At 42.3% G+C, this 12,626-nt stretch overlaps 1 non-coding gene across 1 annotated transcript; it reads right to left on the bottom strand.

Moving 5' to 3' along the window:
• Nucleotides 1–12,075: 12,075 nt before the first annotated feature.
• On the bottom strand, nt 12,076–12,147 carry trnae-uuc (transfer RNA glutamic acid (anticodon UUC)). The gene has a single exon. It is a non-coding gene; the product is annotated as a tRNA-Glu (tRNA).
• Between the last annotated feature and the right edge of the window lie 479 nt (nt 12,148–12,626).

Below are 12,626 nucleotides of genomic sequence, written 5' to 3'. Positions count from 1 at the left end.
TCGACCCAGTCCCGGCACATAATATTCAAGACCACAGAGTAGTTTCCATCACATCAGGCAGATTGTCAAACCTGAAACGTTTGCCGTATTTCTCTTTCCACAGATGCTGCGGGACCTGTTGAATGTTTCCAGCATTTGCTGAACTTATTTCATATTTCCAGCATCTCAGTGACTTCTGATGGAGGAAGAAAAACTTTTTCTAACACAATGAGCTTCGGAAGAAATGTGGGGCCATTTGTGAAGTGTGTACTGGTGATATGATTTAAGACAACAAGAAAAGACAGGAAGGGACAGAAGGCACGGGACTGCCGGAATTGATTTGACCGGCATCTTTCTCATAGGCACAGCAGAGATTAAATATTAAGGAACCTGGGGATTGTAGTGAAGGAAGTACAAGTAAAATATTACACCATTGCACGGGCACATGACTCAGCGCATGCATTTTCAAGAACGGGGGAGAATGTTCAAGTTTGAAATATTATTTACACTGCTTCTTCAATGGACCTTTATCGCACAATATGATGAGTGGGTGCATGCCTAAGGAGAAGGAACGCTGGTGATTGTCATTGCTGAAAACCAGTGGGAAACAAACACTTATTTGTTGAACAGGTGCGAAGTGATGTCTTCAATAAACACATCTGATTGCGCCATCAGTCTTTCAGTTTCCTGTCTACCTTAATTTGATGACTTCCCTGTCGCTCTACTTGCAGCGCCGAAACAGAAGTAGGAACGTTTCTAATTTTGAAGATGAAACCTATTTATCACCCAACTGCAGCTTCCATTCGAGTGCCTGGTAGGTCACTTACAACTTTCAACGGGTTTTGAACGGAGCTGATGAATGTGACGATTTCAGCCTGGAAAAGATTGGGGTTTGACACAAAGAAAAAGAAAAGAAACAGGACAGAATCACTAGGTCAAATGCACAATCAGCTTCAATCGGAATTGGGGGATGGCCTTCCAAGTTCTATATCCTGGCGTCGTTCGTTAAGGCAGAGGTCACGATCGCTCTGAAGTAAATTGGAAATTAACGTTGTGATGGAAAAAACAAGAGAGGCAAATTTCTCTGAAACTGTTACTGCTGTCTGAAAATTCACCCACTTCCTAGCTCCCAGCGCCGTAACTGGCTCTGTTTGGTCCACGGCCGCTTTCACCTTTGATCGTTTTCACTTTGGCCATTTCCACTCTGAACCAGAAAATGAAACACTGCGCTAAGATAATCGCTACGGTGCTTCCAGTGACACCGAGGGCGCTGATCCGTTTCAAGAACATCCCCGGACTCCGAGTAGGTTATGCTTGAAATATTCAAATACGTGCCTCCTGTGGTTGGAATTTTACATTATCCCACATGGATGTTATTTCTTGGACGGAACGAATAACCCAATGAGTTCCATTCTGTTTGATTCTGTTGTTTAACGCGCTTATTCTCAGACCCTTTTCAGTGGCCATTCGCGTGCGAAGGAACATCCGGGACCTCAGTAACTGGGTGATAAAGAGATGGCTTTCTAAATGGAAAACAGCAAACGTTCCATCATTTCACTGCTTGCAAACTCCAGAAGTTTTATCCTCGCCTGAGTCACAAGTGTCGAATATTTGCAGACAAATGTCATCCGCACTGTCAAAAATAATTCTCTCTCTCTGTCTAATCATGTCAAAGTGACTACACGCCGGATAAAAAAGCCAAGTGGTAGGGCGTCGGTCTTGTATTCCGAAAAGTGCAGTTCAAACCCTATTGATGCCAGTTTGACCACGCGTCCCTGAAGTGAGCGATCCCTGTCTTTAATCTTGCGGTGCTTTACGTTGGATAGACGTGATTTGCCTTTTGGCAAACTGTCCCCTGATGACAGAGTGAGAGAAAGTGAGTCAATTGAGCATCTCACCAGCCCGCGAGACTTGCTACTCCGATGATTTTAGCTCACGATGTAAAACGAGACCACGGGGGCAAATATTCTCATTCAAAATTGGTAGCATCCGTTTCTATGTTCTTGTTCCCTTTATCCAAATATGAAGAGCCCGAATTCTGCAAATCTCACACCACGGACACATTCAACAGTCACACATCCACACCCCTTTGACATACTGACTGGCCTCTACTGGAACAGAGTGAGATCGGAGGGTCCACAGTTGATTTTGCTTTTGGATTGAAGGGGATTTCTTTCTGACAGTACAGAATGGGGAAACGGGAAGTTTGAAAAATATTGAAAGCCGATGAAACGAGAGCGGCAGTTTACTTGACGTTTCCAGTGTGTATGTTCCGGGATTCTGCGCAATTACAGCACGGTTCCTTTACCCATAATATAAACAACAAGACCCGGTATAATATTAACATAGAAGAAAGCTCGTTGGATACAAATATTAGCGGGACTTTATATGATGTAACCTGGTCTATGTCTGTTGTAATAAAATCAGATGCAGCGTTCAAACTACTGTCTATGAGAGAGAAGGTATTTTGTTCTCTCAGTGGTTCGGAGATTGGAGTAAAAATAACAGGGACAAGGACCAATAATAGTGTCCAACACTCATTATATGGAACATACACCGAGGAAAAAATGTGATCATCATGCAGTACAATCAAGTATTGAGGCTCGTATCACATGAAGTCATACGAGCTGCAGATTGTAGTGAGAGAAAAAAAGATCAATCAGAGCACACTCATCCACTTTACACTCGATGTTCACCTGACTCAAGTCGTTATGATAAAATGACTATTCTTCCTGCTGAAGGCTCTGTCATGCAATATAAAATCTATTTTCATATTCCGCCATTCCTCTCCAACATCGGATGAAACTTGTCCATAAATTTCATCAATGCCCATGGCAGGTCAAGCTGGTTAGCTTCACACGACTCATATTATTATATATATTAAAACCGATTCACTCTTCATATCACATACACACTCGGCACAGATTTTGTTTGAGCAAAAACGAACACCGACTGCACTTATCTCAGTTTTTGTTCACAGTTGATTATCTCTATTACACCAGGCACTGTCACAAAATATTCTGTGAATCACCAGCCCTTCACCATTCATATCACCCATCCCGATTACACTCAGACAATTTCCGTTTCCAATAGAGAAGCCCGGTCTAACTTACATTATTCCATGAACCGTTGTTCCATTTCTATCCCAACAGACTCGTGTTATGATAATTGTTAAACAATGTCTGTGCCGGGATTCAGAACACTGAATTCGGTGCTTGTGAATACTCTATGAGGAAATGTTTTGTTTAAGTCCCACTTGACAGAATTCCCTTTTTGGTGAAAAGGCGAAACTTGCCTCAGGTCATGTTACTAAGGCCTGTTTTATGGTCAGGTAACAATATGTTCTCAATCCGTACAATACCAGACCCTTTGCTCATTGGCCCAGTCAGACCGGAAGGAACATTGGTCCATAAGCTAGTATAACGTGGAACATGCCCTGTCTCTGATTGTCCTCCAGCACATCATTGTGCTGTATTATACTGAACTCTGGTTCCACGAAGATAAAACTAAACATCTCTTGGCTTCTCCTGAATTAATGTCCAACACGTTTTGACTGATGGTAAGATGCATCGTCCTGTCTTTTATATTACATTGAAGTCTGTCTCATTCCAGTGTGTTCACCAACTTTCTGTTGAAATTATACCAAATCCTTTCTTTAATTTTCCGTCATCGGTTTATGCCTTGGTTTGTTTAATCTAAACTGATCACAACACCCTCACTTATTTTGCAGCAGCCCACCTCCCAGAGTTTACAACGCAAAGCCATGTCTCTGACCGTATTACACGGCGCCCTTCCTGTGTAATTCCTACTCTGATCCATGCCTTGAGTTGATTCACACTAGCCTGTTCTCAAGTCAAACCTCAATATACCTAATCTGAGTCACTGCTGGTTTGTATTATCTCTCTGCTGTTTTGATTTACAGGCCACCGGACAGACATGAAGACGATTGCCCACATTCTGTGATGGGAACTTGGAGTTATTTTTGCGGGGAAGCGACGTTTCTGCCAGTGAAAATCCCTCAGCAGGCCCCAGCGATTTCAAATTGATGAGGAAGTGTGTTTGTGTTATTTGTTGCACAAAAGAAAACCTCAGCGATAAATGACCAATTTTCCACATTGCAGTGCACCGATAAAATAAATCAGGTTGCTTTTTTTTCCAGCAGCCTGTGTTTGGAACCCACTGTTTGTGTTCTGTTGCTAAGAATGTGAGGGAAACAACTGCTGAAATTCTGTATTTCCAAAGAGTTCTACGTATGGATTTGTCTATTCCTTTCTACATCTGTTAATGTCTTTTTTCTACATGTGCTCGATTTCCATTTCGTCACGTGCTCGTTTTCCATGTCGTCATGTGCCTGATGTCGCTTTCGGGGCCCGATCCCGATGCCTGTTTCCACATTTTTTAATTCCATGCGTGTTATTCAACGCTGTACCTTACTTCACTGACTGTGCATTGTTGAATCCAGTTTTATCTGTTCACTGTTTCATTTCTGCCGCTAAAACAGTCAGAACATGGCATACACGGATAGAGTAATACAGACTATTTTATATCACTACTCAGGTTTCATCACAGCCTGCCAATTAACTTGCGATGTAATTGTAATACTAATTATTAGATTTCTAATCTCCCCTGTCTCTTACTTCAACTTTGATAACGATTGTAATTCTCTCCCAAGGAAGGTACAACGACTCCAAATGTGTCACTCACTACCTGGTGTCCATGGCGGCGGCGGATCTCATGGTTATCGTCTTTACTGTGATATTAAGCCGGCTTCGGGCTATTATTTGCTCTGTCAGTTTGTTCTGCACCACTGAACCCTGCAGGCTCGTCGTTGTGCTCAGCTGGCATTCCAAAGCCGTTTCCGTCTGTTCAACGGTTGCTTTCACCTTCAACCTGTTCATTGCCATTTACTGCCAACAGCTGAAGCTCAGATATTGCAAAGAAGAAAAAAAAACAAGGCTATCGTTTTTGATTTTTGTTTAATCTAAACGGAACAAAACACCCTCACTTATCTTTGCGTCAGTCCATCTCCCAGAGTTTACAACACAAAACCGTGTCTCTGACCAAATTGATTGCTTGGACACTTCAGAAACCAGCTCCTCACCATCACCTTCTGAACCGTGGAATCGCAGAATGGATAAAGGCTTTAAGGAGGTTAACGCCGTTGATCAAAACAGCTTTTTGGTCAAATAAAACTTTAGTGCAGAAAGCTGTTTGTCGAGGTCTGTGGCCTTGCAGTATTGTGTGGGTGAATAGATTATTGCCTTCCACGTCTATGGAAGATCCATATATCACCGCGTTCGCCCACTGATGCATCGGATTAGATGGACCAGTGTAATCTAAACATTCGTGTAAAAATACTATTGATATTCCTATTCATATTATCCAAAGTTTAATCATCGTTATTTTTAGAATAACTGAAATATATATTAACAATGTTTTAGGTTATATGATAATCAAACCCACCCACATCGAAACGCCGTCTGCGGTGTTTAGCTGCATGAGTTGCAGCGAGGCCTCAGATTTACCCGCTTGTGGTCCGCTGTCGATGCGCCGAGGTTTATAAAGCCTGCAGTGTGATTTAATTTGCGGGGATGCATCATCAGTGAGGTAATAATGATGCCCCACTCATCATGCACACACCTGTTTTGTATCTATGTCGCTTGGTTCATCCGTATGGCAAGGAAAGTGTATATTTCCGTTTTTTTAAAAAATCTCGATTCTTCATAATTTTATACAGCTCAAATGAATCACCCCTTATCCTCATTTGTTTACAAAGAAACGCCTTACTAATTCACTCATTTCTCCGAAACAGAGTTTTACAGTTCTAATATTATTTTACAGTCCTGACAAATCCCATTAACTCCCGTCCAGTGCAGGAACATGTCCCCTGTAATGTGGTGGACAATCTGTATACAGTATAAGTGTTGTGTTTCAGTTGGTGTTGTGTCCATGCAGCCATTGCTACTATCGTAGCATAACCGTCAAGAACTTATAAAGTTGTCAGGGATGAGACAGGGAACGAGCCATGTGTATTTTCAATCACTATATTGTCCAACAAACATTAACCGAAGAAAACGCTCAGTGGGACCATCGGCAGCTGTGGATGGAGAAACAGAATCAACATATTAGCTGCTGATGATTTTCACACTGCTACCTACAGAGACTGGGGAAACCATGATCACGTTCCCTTGGTTCCACCACTTCACTTAATTTGATTCCATTTCTGTATTTCGCCTTTTCTTCTTGTAACTCTCTGAACGTATGATCTCACGAGTTTCCAGATGAAGTTGATACAATACTCTTCTGCTCAATGGACCAAAAGTTTGATGTTCTTTGTATTCTAAACTGTAACACGATGTCCTACTAGAAGTCTTTTCTTCTCAATTACCTCTGGAATGGGAATCCCTTTGCTCACAAGCTACAACAATTGTTTCTAGTTTCTCCCGCGATGCCAGTCATGAACGTAGTTCCTCCCGGCTTGTCCCCAGCTGAATTTTGTGTATTTCGATGTGGGCCCCATTCACGGTTTCGAACTCCATTTGTTTTACGCTCGATGAACTAATCAGGCAACCGCGTCGATTCAACCTAATTTACATCCTGTTGACGGTCTCCAACACAAGAAGTTTGGACCTGCACAACAAGGTGAAGCTCTTGGGATTTGTATTGGGGAACACGGATAGGCAGATCAATTGAGGGAACACATTACATGTTTAGAACCACATTTCCCTCCTAATAACGTTCGGGATCCTTGGGAACTAGTGAGAGTAGGGCCGAGATGGACATCTGTATGAGTATGGAATCTGGAGATTCCGTGCATTGGAGGGAGTGTTCCTGATCTCATCACGCTATTTAGAAACCGATGGAGACAGAAAGAAGGCAATTCTCAATTACTAGTCTGCTGCCAGTTTTAGGGAAATATTAATAAAGAAGTAATACCCAAGCATTTGAAAAGAGTAACAGAATCGGCCATTGTCAGCATTGATTTACCAAAGGAAAATCATGTTTGTTAAATGTGTTCGATATCATATAAGGATGTAACTAATGGAGTGGATGGAATGGAATTAATGGATGTAATATGTTTGGATTTTCAGGAGGCTTTCAACAACGTCTCCCTTTGAGAAAACAGAATGCAAAGTTAAACCAGATGGAATTAGATTATTATGCCATTCCCTCTTCACTGTGCATAAGTGTGAACGAACAACTTCATTAACATTCTGGAGGCTTCTCTTGTTGATAGACCACAATTTCGCTGTGAGAGTGTGATGGTTTGCTTCTGTTCACTTGGGTTCAAGCATCTGCTGCAACTTAGATTAAATTCGATCTATCGGTGTGCTTGTACACATGCATATGGAAAGTCTCCCTGAAAGCTGCAGACGAACAAACACACATAAAATATTCGGATCATCCTCAATGTCTTTGGTCAGCTGTCACTTTGATCGAAGATATTGCATGTGCAAGTAGTTTTCACCACATTGGGACAAAATCATGATGATCAGACCCATTCTCCCGACTCTTGCTCTCGTTCTCCAGATCTGTCTCTTTGTCGAACTTCCTCCAGGAGTGCTTATGATTTAATTGACAAACAATCTGGGATGCAACGGAGTTTCAAAGATTAAGCAGCAGCAGCGAATGAAACACCTGAGAAAGTAGATCTTGGCAGAGAGAAATTGCGTTCACGTGTTTAATGGATGGTTCTCCATTGGAAATGCTGGAAGCTTCCACTGAGGTTGAATTTTGGGGAATCGCAGTTTCTTCTGTCTGTTTCAGAATAAAAGGAGCTCCAGATGTAATCGTGCAGTAGAAACGTTCTCTCCTCTTCTCGTATGTGTTAAATTGAACTGAATTGAAACCACTTCATTGTGGTTACTTGCTTACTTTGAACCAAATTTCAAAATTCTTCAGACCGACCCTTTACTCGGTAAAAACTCACCTGACCGTTGTTCTGGTCCTTTGGCTGTGATCCTGTGAGGAAGGAACTCGGGCGTTGGTGGAAATAAATATAGATCTCCCAGATTGAATGATTGAGAGACAAAAACGGAATAAAACATTCCCCACCCTGAAAGAACAGCCACAGCGAGAGAGAAATGCAAATATTTTAACTGCTTCAGCAACACAGTATGTGTGTGTGTGTGTGTGTGTGTCTGTCTGTCTGTCTGTCTGTCTGTCTGTCTGTCTGTGCTTCTGTCTGTGTGTCTGTGTGATGTATTTATGTTTTGTGTGTGAAGTCAATGCTGTTTTTGAGTTGGTGTAAATTCTTCCTTTAATTGCGATCACAAGTGAAGCAGGTTGATTTCAGGAATCCGGGGCGATAAACAGCTGGGCTTTCAACACAAGATCCACTTGATGTCGAAACACACCCGATGGTTCTGTCCGGTCACTGCTCACAAAGCACGTCCAGGAGTTAAACCCTCTGCAGCTATGCTGATATCCCAACCTTGGGTCTGAATGAGATGGAGCCTGTCCTGCTATTCAACATACATCAGCATATTCGGAGCAGTGACGGTTAATATTCCACCAGTGTAGTCACTAATCATATTGCACTGCGCCTTGTTACACCAGGCCAATTCAATGTTCATATTGCTCTGGGCCATACATCAGGAAACCCAGCCAACATTCATATTACAATTGGCACCTCAATACTAAGGAGCGCCACTGTGTTCATTACGCTCGTCCCGAGAACACAAGGCTTCATCTGCGGTCGTGTTGCAGAAACCCCGTAGCACTAGGCCAAAACATTCTTTATAAACCTCTGGACACGATAAAAAATAGGTCCACTCAATGTTGGTGTTACATTTGACTCCATAAGATCAGGCCCAATCGCTGAACGAATTGCATTGGTACCAATAAAACCAAGCTCAAAACTGCTTGTGCTGAACTTTCCAAATAACTGCGCACTCACTGTTCACATTATTCTGGGAAAGCCAGCACAATTCCCAATTAGTATTTGGCCGTATGAGGCACCACAACATCAGGCCCATTCACCATTGGTATTGCCCTCAGCTCTTTAATACCAAGCCAGTTCACTGTTCATGTTGTCTGTGGCCCTGTAACAACAAGCCCAGTCACTCACTGCAATACACTGGACACTGTAATATTAGACAAAATAAGTGTTGGTGTTACATTGAGACCAATAACAGTCGGCCCACTCACTCTTCACAATACCCTCGCTCCGATAAAACAGGCATAGTCAGTGTTTGGGTTACATTAGTGCGTGAAACACCGTAACCAATCATTGTTCATAAATCTGTGGACACCATAATACTGGGCTCACTCAGAGGTGGTGATCCATCTGGCCCGGTATCACCAGGACCAGTTATTGTTCAAAATACAGGGGTTGTATAACGCTGGCATTGTCCGTTTTCATGTTACATTAGTCCCCATAACATCAGGTCCAGTCACATTCATACTGCAACAGGCTCTATAACTCCACTCCCAACATTCTTCATTAACCTCTGGGTAATGCAATACCAGTCTCATTCAGTTTTGATGTTACAGTAGGACCCAGAACTCCAAGCCCAGACACTGTTTATATTACACACTGTCCTTGAACACCAGGCCCTGTAACTGTTCACACCCCACTTATGCCAATTACACCAGCAGCATACATGCTGCTTTTCCATCCATGGATCTGCATCAGGTTAAGCTTTTGCTTGTATTAAACTGACATGGAACATTCGAAGCAAGTTGATGGTGATATCACAACAGGCAAGGTTACATGTTCGTATTACACGGGGCTCTAAAACACTAGAATTAATCAGTGTTCATTTGATAATGGGCCCTATAACACCAGTACCAGTCACCCAACTTAAATCTCTTGATATAATACAATGCCAACTCAGAGTTGTTGTTATGTTAATCCTATTAACACTATCCCAGTCACTGTTCAGATTACACTGGGCCATTAATGTTAAACAAAGTCAGTGTTCATGTCATATCTGTCCATTTGCATCCGGGCCGTGTCCATGCATTCACTGCACCAGGATTTATAACTCCAGGTGCAAAGATTCTACATAAAGCTCTGGACTCTGGAATACTGGGCCCACTCAGTGTTGGTGGTACATTGGGCTCAAAGGAACCAGGCCCAGTCAGTGTTCATATTTCGCTGGGCCCTGCATCACATTCATGCTACACTCTGCTTATTAATACAAAGAGCTGTTTCTGTTCACTTTACACTAGGCTTCGTTATTGTTCGTGATACATTAGGCGCTATAAAACCAGGCCAAAAGATTCTTCATAATGCTTTGAGCACTCTGTTAACAGGACCACTCAATGTTAATGTTACACTAAGCCCAATAACACAGGCCCAGTAACTGTTCACATTACACTGAGTCCTTTAACACAAGGCACAGTCAATATTCATATTACATTGGGCTCTGTAACACAAGGCCTAAACATTCTTGATAACCCAATGGACTCTACAAGACTCGGCCCACCCAGTGCTGGAGTTACATTAGGTTCTATAACACCAGGACCATTCACTGTTCTTATTACGCTAGCTCCAAAAACAACAGGTCTATTCACTGTCCATGTTTTAGAAGACACCCTTTTTCTTTGATTCATTGTTTTCACTTGTACAAAGAAGAACCGTGTTCTATTTCAATTACTATATCCTAAAAACAAACAGCACATTTTTCTACGTACTACATTCCTGTCTGTGTGACCTTGCACCCTCCTTCCTTATCCTGCACCAATATTGTTCTATCGGTGAATTTCCGCAAGTCCTGTCCTGCTTTCTGGAGCACTACATGTAAATGAAGACCTAATTTTATTGTTGTTCCACTGGACCTTGTGTTGGTTTATTGTGTGCTTGACCCTGTACTTATTTTTTTCATACATTGGGAACTGTGTCATTTCATATTGGACAAGTTACTCTGTTTAAATTACAGAGCACCCTTTCTTTATTTCCATTACACAAGGCTCTATCACTGGTCAAACAACATAGTATGCGTTATATTTGAGTCCACCCCTGATTCCACTACATCATCCTGAAGTTAGGATTAATGACCCCGTGTGTGTGTGGGCCACTGCGGCACTGTCCTGTCTCTCCGATGGATTGATTGATGGATACACTGAACAATGAGTGGACATTTAGAGATATTGCCTGGCGCAATGAATTTGTGCGGAAGAGGACGGCTCCTCTGGCGAACAGGCTGCGGTAGCTCTCCTGCAGTTTCAGATTGACGTTATATCTGAATCGAACATAAAATGCGCAGAGAAAAATGGATATGCTCCAACATCGTATTCGTTTGCAAATATGTCTAAGACGTAAGATCCTGTCGTTATTTTGATGTAACGTCCAGTTAATTCTGTCGGTCAAGGAAGAGCGGGATTATGTGCGCTGGGAAGAATGCGTATTAGGAACCACAGAGCCCGGCATTCAGGTGGCTGCAGTGTCCAATTGAGCACTTGCTCAGAGGTAATGGAAAATACTGCCGTTTAGAGAAAAAAAAGGCCTCTGAACAAACACTCCGAAGTGATAATTAAAAATTCAATCTGGAAGTAAAAGTTATCGCAGACAATTGCTATTTCTTGCAATTATTTTCTTGTGTACACGGTGGTTTAATTATGTTAACACTAATAATCTGTCAACTCACATAGTCTTTCATTGAGTGACAGACATCTTGCTGCTTGGAACGAAATAAATTTCTTTCTGTCGACCACGACAGATTTTCTGTTCCTCCAGTCATTTCTGGAGTTTTTTTAAAAAATAAAATTGAATTGACTTTCCAAGAAAGTCATGCTCTTATTTTACCGTTTTACATTTAGTAATTTCTGTGAAAGAACGATGAAGAGTACTCTGAATCTCGCCCGAGCACATTGAAATAAATAGTCAAATAAAATTCTTTGAAAAGCAAAACAAAACTGAGATGGAGAAAATTTGAAATAAGACTGATAATGCTGGAGACTCTCAGCAGGTCAGCCAGCTTCTGTGGAAAAAGAAACGGAATTACACAATGTGTCTTGTCTTTATTCCCACGAGTCTGCACTGCGGCCATAGTTTAAAGATCAGAGTTCCGGCGCCGATTTCCTTTCTGGCGAAATTGCAGCGCAGATATCCGGATATTAACTTCGGTTCTGCAAAACATGTAACTTGTTTTCCCTGACCGGGAATCGAACCCGGGCCGCAGCGGTGAAAGCGCCGAATCCTGACCACTAGACCATCAGGGAGACTGGTGAAGGAATTGCCGAGTTTGTTTGATGAAACCTGTCGAACCAAATCCCTCCCGTGCAATCGATCTGAAGAACAGGAGTGTTGTGCGTCTCCTAGACTTTTGCTGCCCTCTGGTGGAACATCTGAGCGAGACTTTTGTCTTCAATTCGGTGCAGAAATGATTCCCAGTGTTTCAGATATTGGAAAGAAATTCGGATTCCCGAGGCACGGACGAAGTCGACGATTCAGTTTGAAATCACTAAGGTAAACTGGTTTTACGTCAGAATGCGAGCATATCATGTTCTGTAATTTATTCCAGAACTTCCAGTCCCTGGACAGACAGCCCGAGTTTACTCTGACATGAAGCATTATTGATGATAATATGATTTCCAAAGCCTACTTTTCTTCAGCATTCGACAGATCGGATAGATTTACCAGTTTTACAGTCTCGGGGCTGCAGTCCAGAGGCTCCGCAGGTTATTTCTGCGCCCTGAGA

The sequence above is a fragment of the Pristis pectinata genome, chromosome 12, assembly GCF_009764475.1.
Source record: "Pristis pectinata isolate sPriPec2 chromosome 12, sPriPec2.1.pri, whole genome shotgun sequence".
NCBI lineage: Eukaryota > Metazoa > Chordata > Chondrichthyes > Rhinopristiformes > Pristidae > Pristis > Pristis pectinata.
The sequence above is the reverse complement of the archived record's forward strand: the minus strand, read 5'-3'. Positions and strand labels throughout refer to the sequence as shown.